The following is a 16,090-nucleotide window of genomic DNA, read 5'->3' on the forward strand; positions in this document are numbered from 1 at the left end:
GACATAGATTTAAAGTAATTGGTAGAAGGATTAGAGGGGAGCTGAGAAGAAATTTTTTCACCCAGAGATTGGAACTCAGTGCCTGAAAGGGTGGTCGAGGCAGAAACCCTCAACTCATTTAAAAAGTACTTGGAGGTGCACTCGAAGTGTCATAACCTACAGAGCTACGGAGCAAGTGCTGGAAAGTTGGATTAAGCTGGATAGCTGTTTTTCGGCTGGAACATACACGATGGGCCGAATGGCCTCCTTCTGTGCTGTAACTTTCTATGATTCTATGATCCTACAATGGCAGTAGAAAATAGGGACATAACTAACAGAATGATAGAAGCAGAATCCATATGGATTGAAATAAAAAATAAGAAGGAATCGATCCCGCTAATAGCAGTATACTACAGACCACCTAATAGTGGAAAGGAGTTGGAGCAAGAGATATTTAAGCAAATATGTGAAATGAGTAAAGGACATTGAAAAATAATCATGGGAGATTTTAACTACCCATAAATAAACGGGCAAGAAGAGGTAGGTAAAGGGGTACAGGGAATGGAGTTTTTATAATGTGTGCAGGACTCCTTTCTTACCCAATATGTAAAAAGCCCAACGAGAGGGGAAGCACGGCTGCATCTAGTAATGGAAAATGAACCAGAACAGATAAGAGAAATAAGCAAAGGGGAACATTTAGGCAGTAGCAATCACAACATAATAACGTGTAAGATAAAGATTGAGAAGGACGTAAGTAAGACAAAGACCAAAATAATAAATTGGAAAAAAGCTGATTTTAAGTGGATGAGAATGGAACAAGGGGAAATAAATTGGAAACATTTACTGACAAACAAAGAAATATAACAGCAGTGGGAAACATTTAAAACGTTGATCAATAGAGTCCAGGAGAAATATATCCCACTAAAAAGTATGAACAAACTAGTCAGTAATGACAACACACCATGAATGAATACAGAAATAAGTGCAAAATTGAAACTAAAGAAAAAGGCATACACTGAGTATATAGACAACAAAGGAGAGGATGACAAAAGGGAATATGAAAAGTTTAGGAAACAAGTCAAAAAACAATTCGGAAGTCAAAGAGGAACTACAAAATTAAATAATCAAGGAATATAAAAAGAAATAATAAAGTATTCTACAGACACATAAATAACAAAAGAAAAATCAAGATACGGATAGGATCGCTGAGGGATACAAATGATAAACTCACAGGTAATGACAGCAATATGACAGAAATATTAAATAATTACTTTGCCTCAGTATTTACCAGGGAGACTAATATGGTGGGCATAACATTAGAAGAAGAGATCAAAAAAGATATAAAGACATTTAAGAAAGAAAGGGGAGGAGATAATTGATAAACTAATCAAACTTAGAGAGAATAAAACCCCTGGTCCGGATGGATTGCATCCACACCAATTAAAATAAGTCAGGGAAGAGATTGCAGAGGGATTGGTGCTGGGACCACTTTTGTTCTCTATTCACATAAACGATTTGGCCTCGGGAATGGGAAGTACAATTTCAAAATGTATAGACAACACCAAATTGGGGGGTATAGTTAATACTGAGGAGGACTGCGATAAAATACAGGAAGACATTAATAAACGTACAGAATGGGCATGTAATTGGCAAATGAATTTCAATATAGATAAGTGTGAGGTGGTACATTTTGGTAGGAAGAATAAGAAGGCCACATACTCCTTGGAAAATTAGAGTCTAAATGGGGTAGAGGAGCAGAGGGATTTAGGGGTACAGATACACAAATCACTAAAAGTAGTGACACAGGTTAATAAGGCCATAAAAAAAAGCAAAAAAGTGCTGGGGTTCATTTCTAGAGGGATAGAATTGAAAAGCAGGGAAGTTATGTCAAACTTGTATAGAAGCTTGGTTAGACCACACTTGGAGTACTGTGAACAGTTCTGTTCTCCATATTATAAAAATGATATAGAGGCACTAGAGAAGGTGCGAAGTAGATTTATTAGTATGATACCAGAACTGAGAGGTTATACCTATCAGGAAAGATTGAGCAGGCTGGGGCTCTTTTCTATAGAAAAGAGAAGACTGATGAATGTCCTGATAGAGGTCTTTAAGATTATGAAAAGGTTTGATAGAATAGACGTAGAGAAGATGTTTCCACTTGTGGGGGAGACTAGAACTAGGGGCTATAAATATAAGATAGTCACTAATAAATCCAATAGGGAACTCAGAAAAAACTTCTTTACCCAGAGAGTGATTAGAATGTGGAACTCACTAGCACAAGGAGTAGTTGAGGCAACTAGCATAGATACATTTAAGGTGAAGCTAGATAAACACATGAGGGAGAAAGGAATAGAAGGATATGTTGATGGGGTTAGATGAAGAAGCGTTGGAGCAGGCTCATGTGGAGCATAAACATCGGCATGGACCTATTGGGCCAAATGGCCTGTTTCTGTGCTGAACATTCTATGTAATAATATTGGCGTATAAAGCTGAGATATAGCAGTCACACCATACAATTTATTCTATTGAGTTAATAAAGGTCTTAACGAAATTCAAGTTAACAACATTTTCTTCAGTGATGTTTCAAAATGTCCATCTTACCTACAACATTTGACACTTCTACTTCAAAGAACTTATCAGAATTAATCCTTGATCAAATACATTTTTGTGCATCCTGACATCCCTAGCTTATTTTAAAGTAAGGGTATAACTTTTTCCATTTTATATATAGATTATCACAGGTGTAAAAAAAACCTTCGTATCTTTGTCCAGAGAAAGAAATTCTGGCTATCTTCCTGGAACTGCCTGTCTTGCATGCTAATTCTTTATTTTCCATTCTTTCACACTTTCTCATGTTGCCTTGCAGCTCTCCATTTGTCTCCCAACTCTTTTTCTCCCTCTTCTGTATGTCTCCCCTTTCCTTGCATCCAGGGCACCTGATACTGTTTTTTGTAACATTTAAGATTGTGAGCATTCCCGCCATGCTCTCACAGATCTCCCCTGACCACAAGAGTACAATTTGGAACTGGCCAGCTTAAATCAGGTACTACTATTTCCATGGGTACTGGTCTCAGGCAGTAAACACAGCTTGAAAAGTAATGTAACGATCAAGTAGGAAGCCTCTTTTCTTTAAAAAAAACACAAAGAATCTTTTAAGGAGTATTGAGAGAAATATAAAAACAAGCAAAAGCAAATTAAAATATTAAAGGATCAAAAAGTAATAGTCACATTTGTTAAAAAAAACTTCTCGTATAACAACAGAGATGTTTTCAGAGATAAAGGGTAAAGAAGGTGTTGGTGCATTTAAAGATATAGGGCCAGAAATTGCTCCAAGCAGCGAATCAGCTCATTAGATTTAAATTCACCCACTAAGATACCGCATTCTTTTTGGCGGCAACTTCCTTGAACTGTGAGTTCAAATAACATCAACGTTCTTTCCCGGGCTGTGTGAGTGGTGAAAGGATCTATAAGGCCCCTCAACCAATCAGCTTGAAGCAAGCCACGCTGAGAGAACCAGGAAGTGCAGTTCATAGACAAACAGCCCAGTCTAAAAACCCGGACGTGCCTGGTAAGGTATTCTAAAATGATATAGAGAAAGCGAAATAAAGAGAGGATAAGATTAAAAGACTGAGATAAAAGAGACAGAAAGAAAAAGTAAAAAAAAAATGTTAATTTTTGAATTAAATTTTTTTTTTAAATGTCCAAAAACTATTAAGATCAGGAGTAATGAGACGCCACATTTTTAAAAGTTAATTTTTAGTGCCAGAGACGATGTTTGGCAGTCATTAAGACTTATGACACTGTTAAAACTTAGTTTAGACCTAAAAAACTGAGCACAGCTTATTTTGTGGCGAGATTAGTTCATTTCCAGCTGGGCAGGAGAGCAAGTTGGCGCTGGTCCGTTGATTCCATTGATTGATGCCGGCGAGATCCCTTTAAGGTGTAGCTGTCATGTCGCCAATGAACCAGGAACAGCAAATTCCAGATTTCTGCATTTGACTGTGCATGTGCTGTCGTCGGAACTTGCTCTTCGATTTCGCCCTCAATAACGGTGAGAACTGTTAGGCTCACCGTTATTTTAAAAGCAATTTCTGGGCCAATAACCCCGAAAATCCATGGGCCACAATTTCATCGTAATAGCCAGAGTTTGCTGCGAGGGGCCCTAATTTGCATGGGACTGATGGGCACCCACACCACTATGAGTGCATCTCTGGTGCCCACCTGCCCTGTACAGCCAGAAAGTTAGGTGCTTGTTTGCTACTGGGGATCTGGCCATGCCTCCCAGGCCCCAATGAGTGCCCCTTTCAGTCCCCTGTATAAAAGGGTTGATCCAGATTTTTTTTTAAAATGTCCAACCTTCAGAGTCCAGACTGCTTCCCAGGCCTGGACCTATTTCGTGGACTCTATTTGTGGCCATCTGGTGGCTGGTATACCTCATCTTTATCAACGTACCAGCCTCCAATCCTAAGCCGAGTCTCAACTGTGACTCCCAGTGTAGGGAATCCCCACCACCTGGCTCCACCCTCTGGGCTATCCTCTGACATCACTGGCTCTGTAAGGGGCAGGTGGAGATTCTGCCTCTTACAAGGCTGACTGGAAAATCCCAGCAACAGCAGGGACCCAGCTCAACCACCTCCCTGCCGTTTTCTGGTGGATTACACCGGAATTAAGGTGGGATTCCGGTGGAACCAGTGAGGAACCTCCAGGCCAAGAATGCAAAACTGTATTCTGAGGATAAGGATATAGTAGGATTGCTAAACAGTACCTTTATCTGGCGCAGAACCGACAGCATCCATCACCAGATCTGGCTAGAACACATCAAGCTCTATCAAACCTCACTCTCCCCTGCCAAAGTTATCCACTACTCTAGTTTCATCCTGGAGAACAAAGATAATCCCCCGCTTTCTTTTCTCCACTGCCAACCATCTCCTTAAAAACCCTATCCCCTGCCCCCTCTGCACTCACTGCTTAACTGCTTCACTTGGATGAAGGAACAGAGTGTCTTGGGGCCAAATTTGCTGATGATACAAAGATAGTGGAATAGCAAGTTGCGATGAGGATACAAAGTGTCTGCAAAAGGATATTGACAGGTTAAGCTAATGGCAAAAATTTGGCAGATGGAATATAATGTGGGAAAATGTGAAGTCATCTACTTTGGGGGGAAAAATAAAAAAGCAAAATATAATTTGAATGGAGAAATACTACAAAATTCTGCGTTACAGAGGGATCTGGGTTTCCTCGTACATGAATCAAAAAATGTCAACATACAGGTGCAGCAGGTAATCCGGAAGGCAAATGTTATATTGGCCTGTATTTCTAGGGGGATGGAGTATAAAAGCAGGGAAGTCATGCTACAACTGTACAGGGTGCTGGTGAGACCACACCTGGAGTACTGCGTACAGTTCTGGTGCCCTTATTTAAGGAAGGACATACTCGCATTGGAGGCAGTTCAGAGAAGGTTCACTAGGTTGATTCCGGGTATGGAAGGGTTGTCTTATGAGGAAAGATTGAACAGGTTGGGTCTATACTCATTGGAGTTTAGAAGAATGAGAGGAGATCTTATTGAAATATACAAGATTCTGAGGGGACTCGATAGGGTAGATGCTGAGAGGATGTTACCCCTCATGGGGGAATCTAAAACTAGGGGACACAGTCTCAGAATAAGGGGTCGCCCGTTTAAGATGGAAATGAGGAGGAATTTCTTCTCCCAGAGGGTCGTGAATCTTTGGAATTCTTTCCCCCAAAAAGCTGTGAAGGCTGAGTCATTGAATACATTCAAGGCTGAGTTAGACAAATTTTTGATCAGCAAGGGAGTCCAAGGATATGGGGAAAGTGGAGTTGAGGTAAAAATCAGATCAGCTATGATCTCACTAAATGGCGGAGCAGGCTCGAGGGGCCGAATGGCCTATTCCTACTCCTATCTCTTATGCTCTTATGATCTTGACAATGTGCGAGGAGCACATGGACTTCTTTGTCACCAAGATAGAGATTGTCCATTCAGCTGCCCCTGTTGCTTCCCCCCTTCCCCTTGTACAGCAAGCCAAACCTCCCCCCAGTCCATCTCAAATCTCCCTTTCGTCTCCAAAGTTCTTGAATCGGTTATCACCTCCTAAATCCATGCCCATCTCTCCTCCAACTCCTTGTTTGAATCGCTCCAGTCAGCTTTCCCTCCCTGCTACGGCACCCAATTGGCCCTAATTAAAGTCATAAACAACATTCTCTATGACTGTGATCATGGCGCATTATCTCTCCTCATCCTTCTCAACCTCTATGCAGCCTCTGACATAGTTGACCACACCACCCTCCTACAGCTGTCTTCAGTTGTCCAGATTGGTGGGACCGCCCTCTCTTGGTTTCGCTATTACTTATCTGATCATAGCCACAGCATCTCCAGCAATGGCTTCTCTCAACCCATCATCATTACCTCCAGAGTCCCCTTATCTACATGTTGCCCCTTGACGATACATCTCATAGACCTGAGCTCAGCTTTCCTGAGGGCACAGCTGGCCTGTGACTGATCATGGTCCTGGCCAGAGGCACTTCAGATGAGAGTGGAAGATAGCCTGAGTGAATTTTTTTTTATATTCGTTCATGGGATGTGGGCATCGCGGCGAGGCCAGCATTTATTGCCCATCCCTAATTGCCCTTGAGAAGGTGGTGGTGAGCCGCCTTCTTGAACCGCTGCAGTCCGTGTGGTGATGGTTCTCCCACAGTGCTGTTAGGAAGGGAGTTCCAGGATTTTGACCCAGTGATGATGAAGGAATGGCGATATATTTCCAAGTCGGGATGGTGTGTGACTTGGAGGGGAACGTGCAGGTGGTGTTGCTCCCATGTGCCTGCTGCTCTTGTCCTTCTAGGTGGTAGAGGTCGCGGGTTTGGGAGGTGCTGTCGAAGAAGCCTTGGTGAGTTGCTGCAGTGCATCCTGTAGATGGTACACACTGCAGCCACAGTGCGCCGGTGGTGAAGGGAGTGAATGTTTAGGGTGGTGGATGGGGTGCCAATCAAGCGGGTTGCTTTGTCCTGGATGGTGTCGAGCTTCTTGAGTGTTGTTGGAGCTGCACTCATCCAGGCAAGTGGAGAGGATTCCATCACACTCCTGACTTGTGCCGTGTAGATGGTGGAAAGGCTTTGGGGAGTCAGGAGGTGAGTCACTCGCCGCAGAATATCCAGCCTCTGACCTGCTCTTGTAGCCACAGTATTTATATGGCTGGTCCAGTTAAATTTCTGGTCAATGGTGACTCCCAGGATGTTGATGGTGGGGGATTCGGCGATGGTAATGCCGTTGAATGTCAAGGGGAGGTGGTTAGACTCTCTCTTGTTGGAGATGGTCATTGCCTGGCACTTGTCTGGCGCGAATGTTACTTGCCACTTATGAGCCCAAGCCTGGATGTTGTTCAGGTCTTGCTGCATGCGGGCTCGGACTGCTTCATTATCTGAGGGGTTGCGAATGGAACTGAACACTGCGCAATCATCAGCGTACATCCCCATTTCTGACCTTATGATGGAGGGAAGGTCATTGATGAAGCAGCTGAAGATGGTTGGGCCAAGGACACTGCCCTGAGGAACTCCTGCAGCAATGCCCTGGGGCTGAGATGATTGGCCTCCAACAACCACTACCATCTTCCTTTGTGCTAGGTATGACTCCAGCCACTGGAGAGTTTTCCCCCTGATTCCCATTGACTTCAATTTTACTAGGGCTCCTTGGTGCCACACTCGGTCAAATGCTGCCTTGATGTCAAGGACAGTCATTCTCACCTCACCTCTGGAATTCAGCTCTTTTGTCCATGTTTGGACCAAGGCTGTAATGAGGTCTGGAGCCGAGTGGTCCTGGCAGAACCCAAACTGAGCATCCGTGAGCAGGTTATTGGTGAGTAAGTGCCGCTTGATAGCACTGTCGACGACACCTTCCATCACTTTGCTGATGATTGGGAGTAGACGGATGGGGCGGTAATTGGCCGGATTGGATTTGTCCTGCTTTTTGTGGACAGGACATACCTGGGCAATTTTCCACATTGTCGGGTAGATGCCAGTGTTGTAGCTGTACTGGAACAGCTTGGCTAGAGGTGCAACTAGTTCTGGAGCACAAGTCTTTAGCACTACAGCTGGGATGTTGTCGGGGTCCATAGCCTTTGTTGTATCCAGTGCACTCAGCCGTTTGTTGATATCATGTGGAGTGAATCGAATTGGCTGAAGACTGGCTTCTGTGATGGTGGGGATATCGGGAAGAGGCCAAGATGGATCATCTGTCTGAAGATGGTTGCAAACGCTTCAGCCTTGTCTTTTGCACAATAAAATGCAAAGGACACAAAGAGAGAGGGGGTGATTTTAAACCCCTAGAACGGGTGGGTTGAGGGTGGGAGGGAGTTGAAAACAGTTGGGTTTTTTTGAGTTACGAACGCAAAAATTTCTGGACTTGGTATTCCCAGTGGGAATCCGTGCCGTCGTTAAACCCGGAAATAAAGCCGGGTTGTGGTCGCGACCCAAAAAACAGCTGTTTTCAACTCCCACCTGCCCCCAACCCACCTTTTCTTGGGGTTTAAAATCACCCCCAGAATGTCTGCAGCCTCCCTTTGCCGTCACCAAATGCTCCAATAAAGAATACAGCCTTTACAGAGGCTGTGCTACTTCCGCACTGAAATTCCCTGGCCCTAAGTCTCTCACTGAGCTCTTGGAACACAGTTACGCCAGAACTTACACCACTACATATGCAAATTAACTTATCTAGGAAACTTGTTTGCAACTCCCTCTGTTGGTGAACTATGTAAATATCCAGCCTAACAACGGCACAACAGACATCGAGGAAATTCAGAACCAATTTAAAATTGAGAAGTTATGAGTTGATTTTACTGTGAAAATAACTTTGAGACTAACAGCGCTCACAGTTATGTGCAAATCGGACAGTAACTTTCGGCAACAGCACATGCGCGGTTAAGTGGGGAAATCTGGAAGTTGCTGTCTGAGATACCGTGCTCCTCCAAAAGCTGCACAAAAATGTCATCTCACCGTCTGACTCACCATTCAATTGTATTGAATGGCGTGAGTTCCTGTACTTACCTCATAGATACAGACTAAACTCGTCAAAAAAAGTTCGGTCTTGTCCAGTGTAGGTACCCTTTCAATGGCGTGGTAAGTCTTAATTACTACCAACCAGCCTCTCTGGCACTGAAAATTAACTTTTACAAGTGTGGAGTCTCATTCCTTCAGATTTTAATTATTGTTGGACATTTTTTTTAAATTTAAATTAAAATGTGTTTTTCTAATTTTTTTTTCTCTCTCTTAATCTAATCTTTCTTTCCCTCTCTTTATTTCACTTTCTGTACCTGATTTGACATTGAATTCACTATTCTAACTTGCACTTCCTGGTTCAGACTCTGAGCTGCTCCTTAAAGATTCATCAATCTGATTGGTTAAGGAGATACGCAGTTGCTTGTTTTGTTCACACAGGTCCCAGATGCCCTGTAGAGGGCACCGCACTGAATGCATCTCTAACTTACAGTAACGCCGTGCAAAACCCCATAGAAAGTCTGTGGGCAAGTGCAAGTCTAACGAATGGCTGGCGCGTTTGTTCGCCACTCACAGCAAAATCCGGCCCAAGGTTATTTTTTAGTAGATAAACACCATAATATTTAATAATTAATTCTAGCACTCAAATAAGGCATAAACAACAGCTGTTTGTTGAGCTGTTTGTTCAGGACCTAAAACAATGCATTTTGGAATTTCAACTTGAGTGAGGTTCTTCTGATGGTTCAGCAATCATAGGCAATGGGGTAGAAACTGGACCTCACTGCCCCTGTTTTGTAGGCGGAATACAGGGGCAAAAAAGACCAATTTCAGGGCACAATGTCCTGCATCTGATCAGCGCCTGCATTATGGATGCTGCCATATTGGTAAAGGCTGCTTTGCGGGAGGCTGCCTAAAACAGGCATTATGCTCCTTACGTATGTAAATCAGGGGATAATGCCTGTTTTAGGCTCCCTTACAGAAACTGGTTTCGATTGAGTAGAGCAGGAGCCGGGCCTGCTCTGTTCGGGAATCATAAGCGATCGCCACTAAAAGGTAAATGTTTTTCTCCTGTAGACCCAGGAGTCTTTCCCCAACTCCACAGTCTTTGCAATCGGCCACACCCCTCCCCCCTCCCCCCTTCCCATTAGAGACACTCCAACACATATGGGAGGGGAAGGAATATCTGGAAAGTTTTCTCCTGATTCCAGTCACACCTCAGGGGATGGCACAGGTCCAGGAGGGAGAAAGCATGACTGGTAGTCAACAGGGTAGTGGGAACAGAGGGGAGATAGAGGAGGAGGTCCCATAGACACTAGTCCTGTCCAATAGGTACAATGCACTTGATACCTGTGAGGACAAAGAAAAAGACTGTGGGAAGGACAGCCAGAATTCTGATCAATGCTCCCTGGAGCAAGAGGCTGTCCAAGGGGAGGAGTCGCAGAGCAGAAAGGTGGTGGTTAAAGGAGATTCGATAATTAGAGGGATAGATACGAATCTTTGCAGTCAGAATCAAAAGTACCAAAGGGTGAGTTGCCAACTAGTGCCAGGGTAAGGGACATCTCAAAACGGCTTGCAAAGAATCTGGAAAGGGAGGGCAAGTGTCCAGTTGTTGCGATCCACGTCAGAACCAATGACATAGGAAAGAATAGGGAGGAGGTCCTGCTAAGGGAGTATCAGGACTTAGGAACTAAATTGAAAAGCAGGACCTCCAGGGTAGTAATCTCAGGCTTATTACTGAGCCGCGTGCGAATTGGGATAGGGATAAACAGATCAGTAACACATGGCTGAAGGATTGGTGTGGGAAAGAGGGAGAGAGCAAGAACAAACTAGCCAGTAATGATACACCATGGATGAAAAAAGAAATAAGGGCAAAATTGAAACTAAAGAAAAAGGCGTACACTAAGTATGTAGACAACAAAAGAGAGGATGACAAAAGGGAATGCGAAAAGGTTAGGAAAGAAGTCAAAAAAACAATTAGATAGTCAAAAAGAAACCATGAAATTAAATTATGAAGGAATATCAAAAAAAATGTAAATTATTCTACAGACACATAAATAACAAAAGAAAAATCAGGAAAGGGATAGGGTCACTAAGGGGATACACAAGATAAACTCACAGGCAATGACAGCGAAATGGCAGAAGTATTAAATAATTACGTTATTTTAGTATTTACCACGGGGACTAATATGGTGGGCATGCTATTAGAAGAAAAGATCAAAAAATATATAAAGACATTTAAGATAGAAAGAGAGGAGATAATAAACTAATCAAACTTAGAGAGGATAAAACCCCTGGTCCGGATGGATTGTATCCGCACTTACTAAAAGAAGTTAGGGAAGAGATAGCAGAGGCACTATTACGTATATATAAAAATTCATTAGAAAAGGGAATAGTGCCAGAGGACTGGCGGACAGCTAATGTGATTCCTATATTTAAAAAGGGAGATAGAACCAGTCCAGCGAACTATAGATCAGTTAGCTTAGTGTCAGTGGTAAGAAAGATAATGGAATCCATGCTCAAAGATGTAACAGAGAAACATCTAGAAAACAAAAATATAATAAAGAATAGTCAGCACAGATTTCTAAGGGGAAGGTCATGCTTGACCAGCCTTATTGAATTCTTTGAAGAAAAGTGGCAAATGGAGTTCAACCCGGAGAAGTGTGAGGTAATGCAGTTAGGGAGGGCAAACAGTAAAAGGGAATACGCAGTAAACGGGAATATATTGAGAGGGGTAGAGGAAGTGAGAGACCTTGGAGTGCATGTGAACAGGTCCCTGAAGGTGGCAGTACAGGTAGATAACGTTGTGAAGAAGGCATACGGAATGCTGTCCGTTATTAGCCGAGGTATAGAATACAAAAGCAGGGATGTAATGATGAAACTGTATTAATCGCTGGAGTATTGTGCGCAGTTCTGGTCACCATATTACAGGAGGACGTAATTGCTCTGGAGAGAGTGCAGAGAAGATTTACAAGAATGTTGCCAGGGCTTGAAAATTGCAGCTACGAGGAGAGATTGGCTGGACTGGGGTTGTTTTCCTTGGAGCAGAGGAGGCTGAGGGGAGACTTGATTGAGGTGTACAAAATTATGAGAGGCCCAGATAGAGTAGACAGGAAGTATCTGACTCCCCTAGCGGAGAATTCAAGAACTAGAGGACAGATTTAAGCTGATTGGCAGAAGGATTAGAGGGGACATGAGGAAAAACTTTTTAATCCATGGTGTGGTAGGTGTATGGAATTCGCTGCCTGAATTGGTGGTCGAGGCAGGGACCCTCAACTTTTTTTAAAAGTACCTGGACCCGCACCTAAAGTGCTGTAAGCTGCAGGGCTACGGACCAGCTGCTGGAAGGTGGGATTAGAATGGGCACCTGGTTTTTCTTCGAGCCGGCGCGGACACAATGGGCCAAATGGGCCGAATGGACCCTTCTGTGCTGTATCTTTTCTATGGTTCTATGGTTCTAAATAACAGAAAGTGTAGATATAGATAAGTATGAGGTGGTCCATTTTGGTAGGAATAATAAGGAGGCCACATTGAAAACATAGAAAATAGGAGCAAGAGTAGGCCATTCAGCCCTTCAGGCTTGCTCCGCCATTCAAAATGATCATGGCTGATCATCTAACTCAGTACCCTGTTCCCGCTTTTTCCCCATATCCCTTGATCCCTTTAGCATTAAGAAATATATCTATCTCCTTCTTGAATACATCTAATGACTTGGCCTCCACTGCCTTCTGTGGTAGAGAATTGCACAGGTTCACCACCCTCTGAGTGAAGAAATTTCTCCTCATTTCGGCTCTAAATGGCATACCCCGTATCCTGAGACTGCGACCCCTGGTTCTGGACTCCCCAGCCATCGGGAACATCCTCCCTGCATCTAGTCTGTCTAGTCCTGTTAGAATTTTATATGTTTCGATGAGATCACCTCTTATTCTTCTAAACTCTAGAGAATATAGGCCTAGTCAACCCAATCTCTCCTCATACGTCAGTCCTGCCATCCCAGGAATCAGTCTGGTAAACCTTTGTTGCACTCCCTCCATGGTAAGGACATCCTTCCTCAGATAAGGAGACCAAAACTGCACACAATACTCCAGATGTGGTCTCACCAAGGCCCTGTATAACTGCAGTAAGACATCCCTGCTCCTGTACTCAAATCCTCTTGCAATGAAGGCCAACATACCATTCGCCTTCCTAACTGTTTGCTGCACCTGAATGCTCGCTTTCAACGACTGGTGTACAAGGACACCCAGGTCTCGTTGCACCTCCCCTTTTCCCAATCTATCACCATTCAGATAATAATCTGCCTTTCTGTTTTTACAACCAAAGTGGATAGCCTCACATTTATCCACATTATACTGCATCTGCCATGTTCTTGCCCACTCACCCAACTTGTCTAAATCACATTGGAGCCTCTTTGCATCCTCCTCACAGCTCACATTCCACCCCAGCTTTGTGTCGTCTGCACTCTTGGAAATGTTACATTTAGTTCCCTCATCCAAATCATTGATATATATTGTGAATAGCTGGGGCCCAAGTACTGATCCCTGCGGTACCCCACTAGTCACTGCCTGCCACCCGGAAAAAGACAAATTTATTCCTACTCTCTGTTTCCTATCTGTCAACCAATTCTCAATCCATGCCAATATATTCCCCCCCCAATCCTATGTGCTTTAATTTTGCACACTAACCTCTTGTGTGGGACCTTATCAAAAGCCTTCTGAAGATCCAAATACGCCACATCAACTGGTTCTCCCCGATCTATTCTACTAGTTACTTCCTCAAAAAATCCAGTAGATTTGTTAAGCATGATTTCCCTTTCATAAACCCATGCTGACTTTGTCCAATCCTGTTAATGCCTTCCAAGTGTTCTGTTATCACATCTTTTATAATAGACTCTAGCATTTTCCCCACTACTGATGTTAGGCTAACTGGTCTGTAATTCCCTGTTTTTTCTCTCCCTCCTTTTTTAAATAGTGGGGTTACATTTGCCACCCTCCAATCTGTAGGAACTGTTCCAGAGTCTATAGAATTTGGAAGATGACCACCAATGCATCCACTATTTCCAGGGCCACATTCTTTAGTACTCTGGGATGTAGATTATCAGGCCCTGGGGATTTGTCAGCCTTTAGCCCCATTAATTTCTCTAGCACTAATTTTTTTTACTAATACTGGTTTCCTTCAGTTCCTCCCTCTCACTAGACCCTTGGTTCCCTAACATTTCTGGGAGATTATTTGTGTCCTCCTTTGTGAAGACAGAACAAAGTATGTGTTTAATTGTTCTGCCATTTCTTTGTTCCCCATTATAATTTCCCCCATTTCCCCCATACTCCTTGGAAAATAAGAGTCTAAATGGGTAGAGGAGCAGAGGGATTTAGGGGTACAGATACACAAATCACTAAAAGTAGTGAAGATCATAAAAAAAGCAAACCAAGCACTGGGGTTCATTTCTAGAGGGATAGAATTGAAAATCAGAGAAGTTATGCTAAACTTGTACAGAATTGTGGGTAGACCGCACTTGGAGTACTACGAACAGTTCTGGTCTCCACACCATAAAAAGAATATAGAGGCACTGCAGAAGGTGCAAAAAAGATTTACTGGAATGATATGAGAAATGAGAAGTTATACCTATCAGGAAAGATTGAATAGACTGGGGCTCTTTTCTCTAGAAAAGAGAAGACTGATGGGTGTCCTGATAGAGGTCTTTAAGATTATGAAAAGGTTTGATAGGGTAGACATAGAGAAGATGTTTCCACTTGTGTTTCCGTTTATGGCCCCTAGACCAGAACTAGGGGCCATAAATATAATACTATCACTAATAAATCCAATAGGGAATTCAGGAGAAACTTCTTTATCTAGAGAGTGGTTAGAATGTGAAACTCACTACCACAAGGAGTAGTTGAGGCAACCAGCATAGATGCATTTAAGGGGAAGCTAGATAAACACATGAGGGAGAAAGGAATAGAAGAATATGTTGATAGGGTTAGATGAAGGAGGGTGGAAGGAGGCTCGTGTGGAGCATAAACATTGGCACAGACCTGTTTGGCCAAATGGCCTGTTTCTGTGCTGCACATTCTTTGTAATTCTTTGTAAGTGAGGCAAGGGACCTGATATTCTAATTACTGAGGCGCGATAGGCGCCAGCAGTTCATGCAAAAAGTGTTAATGAGGCTCGAGGACCAATTTGAGGCCAGCCTCAGGCCTTCTGGTTAGGATGCTTGCAGTCCGCCCACCGCTGGTTATAGTCCTGAAAACGTACAATAACCAATTTTCACCCCAACGAGTTTTGTTTTCTTTCTAAGCCAGGAACCTTGTATACATTTCAAAGAAAACAGGTATTTTCTGATACATTTAACTGATGAAGACTGGTAACAATTTTATTACCAAAAGAATGAATGGAGAGATTAAAATGTTGTTTTAAGTAGATAGTTGATAGGTCAAGATGGCTGTAATTTCCACAAGGCTTCTCCTGATATCCCACTATAACTTCAGCGGAAGATCAGTGAACAAATGACATAAAGGCTAAAAACGTCTGTCTACGCTGTTTTTCAGAGGTTTATGCTATTCTTCCACCAAAGTTATGGAGGAGGATCGGAAGAACCCCAAGGAAATTCTACCCGGAATTGTCCTACCAGACACAGTGGATGTAGAATCCATAATAGTTTTTAAAAGGGAAGTGGATAAATATTTGAAAAAGAAAATATTAAAAGGAATGGGGAAAGAGCAGGGGAGTGGACTAAGTGGATATTTCTTTCAGGGAGTTGGAACAGGCACAATGGACCAAATGACCTTTCCTCTATGCTGTAAATTCCAATGATTCTATCCTAAAATATCAAGACAAATGATCTCTTTAAAAAAAACTAGCAACCTGAAGTCAATCTTTAAATTATGTAAATCTGCCTTCTTAAGTTACAGCAACCAAAAAATCTAATACAGAAACGTTACTGTTTGAGGCATGCTTCATAATATCACAAGCTGACCAGCCCACAGTGTTCTACTTGAGGTCCCATTAACCGTTGCAAAAATTGTAAGAAATCTTCTCTCCTACAAATCTTAAACCTCTAGAAAACACTTATTTCACATGGTTAGTCAGAAAAAATATTGGTATTTAGACATAAAAA

Source organism: Heptranchias perlo, chromosome 1, assembly GCF_035084215.1.
Source record: "Heptranchias perlo isolate sHepPer1 chromosome 1, sHepPer1.hap1, whole genome shotgun sequence".
Taxonomy (NCBI): domain Eukaryota; kingdom Metazoa; phylum Chordata; class Chondrichthyes; order Hexanchiformes; family Hexanchidae; genus Heptranchias; species Heptranchias perlo.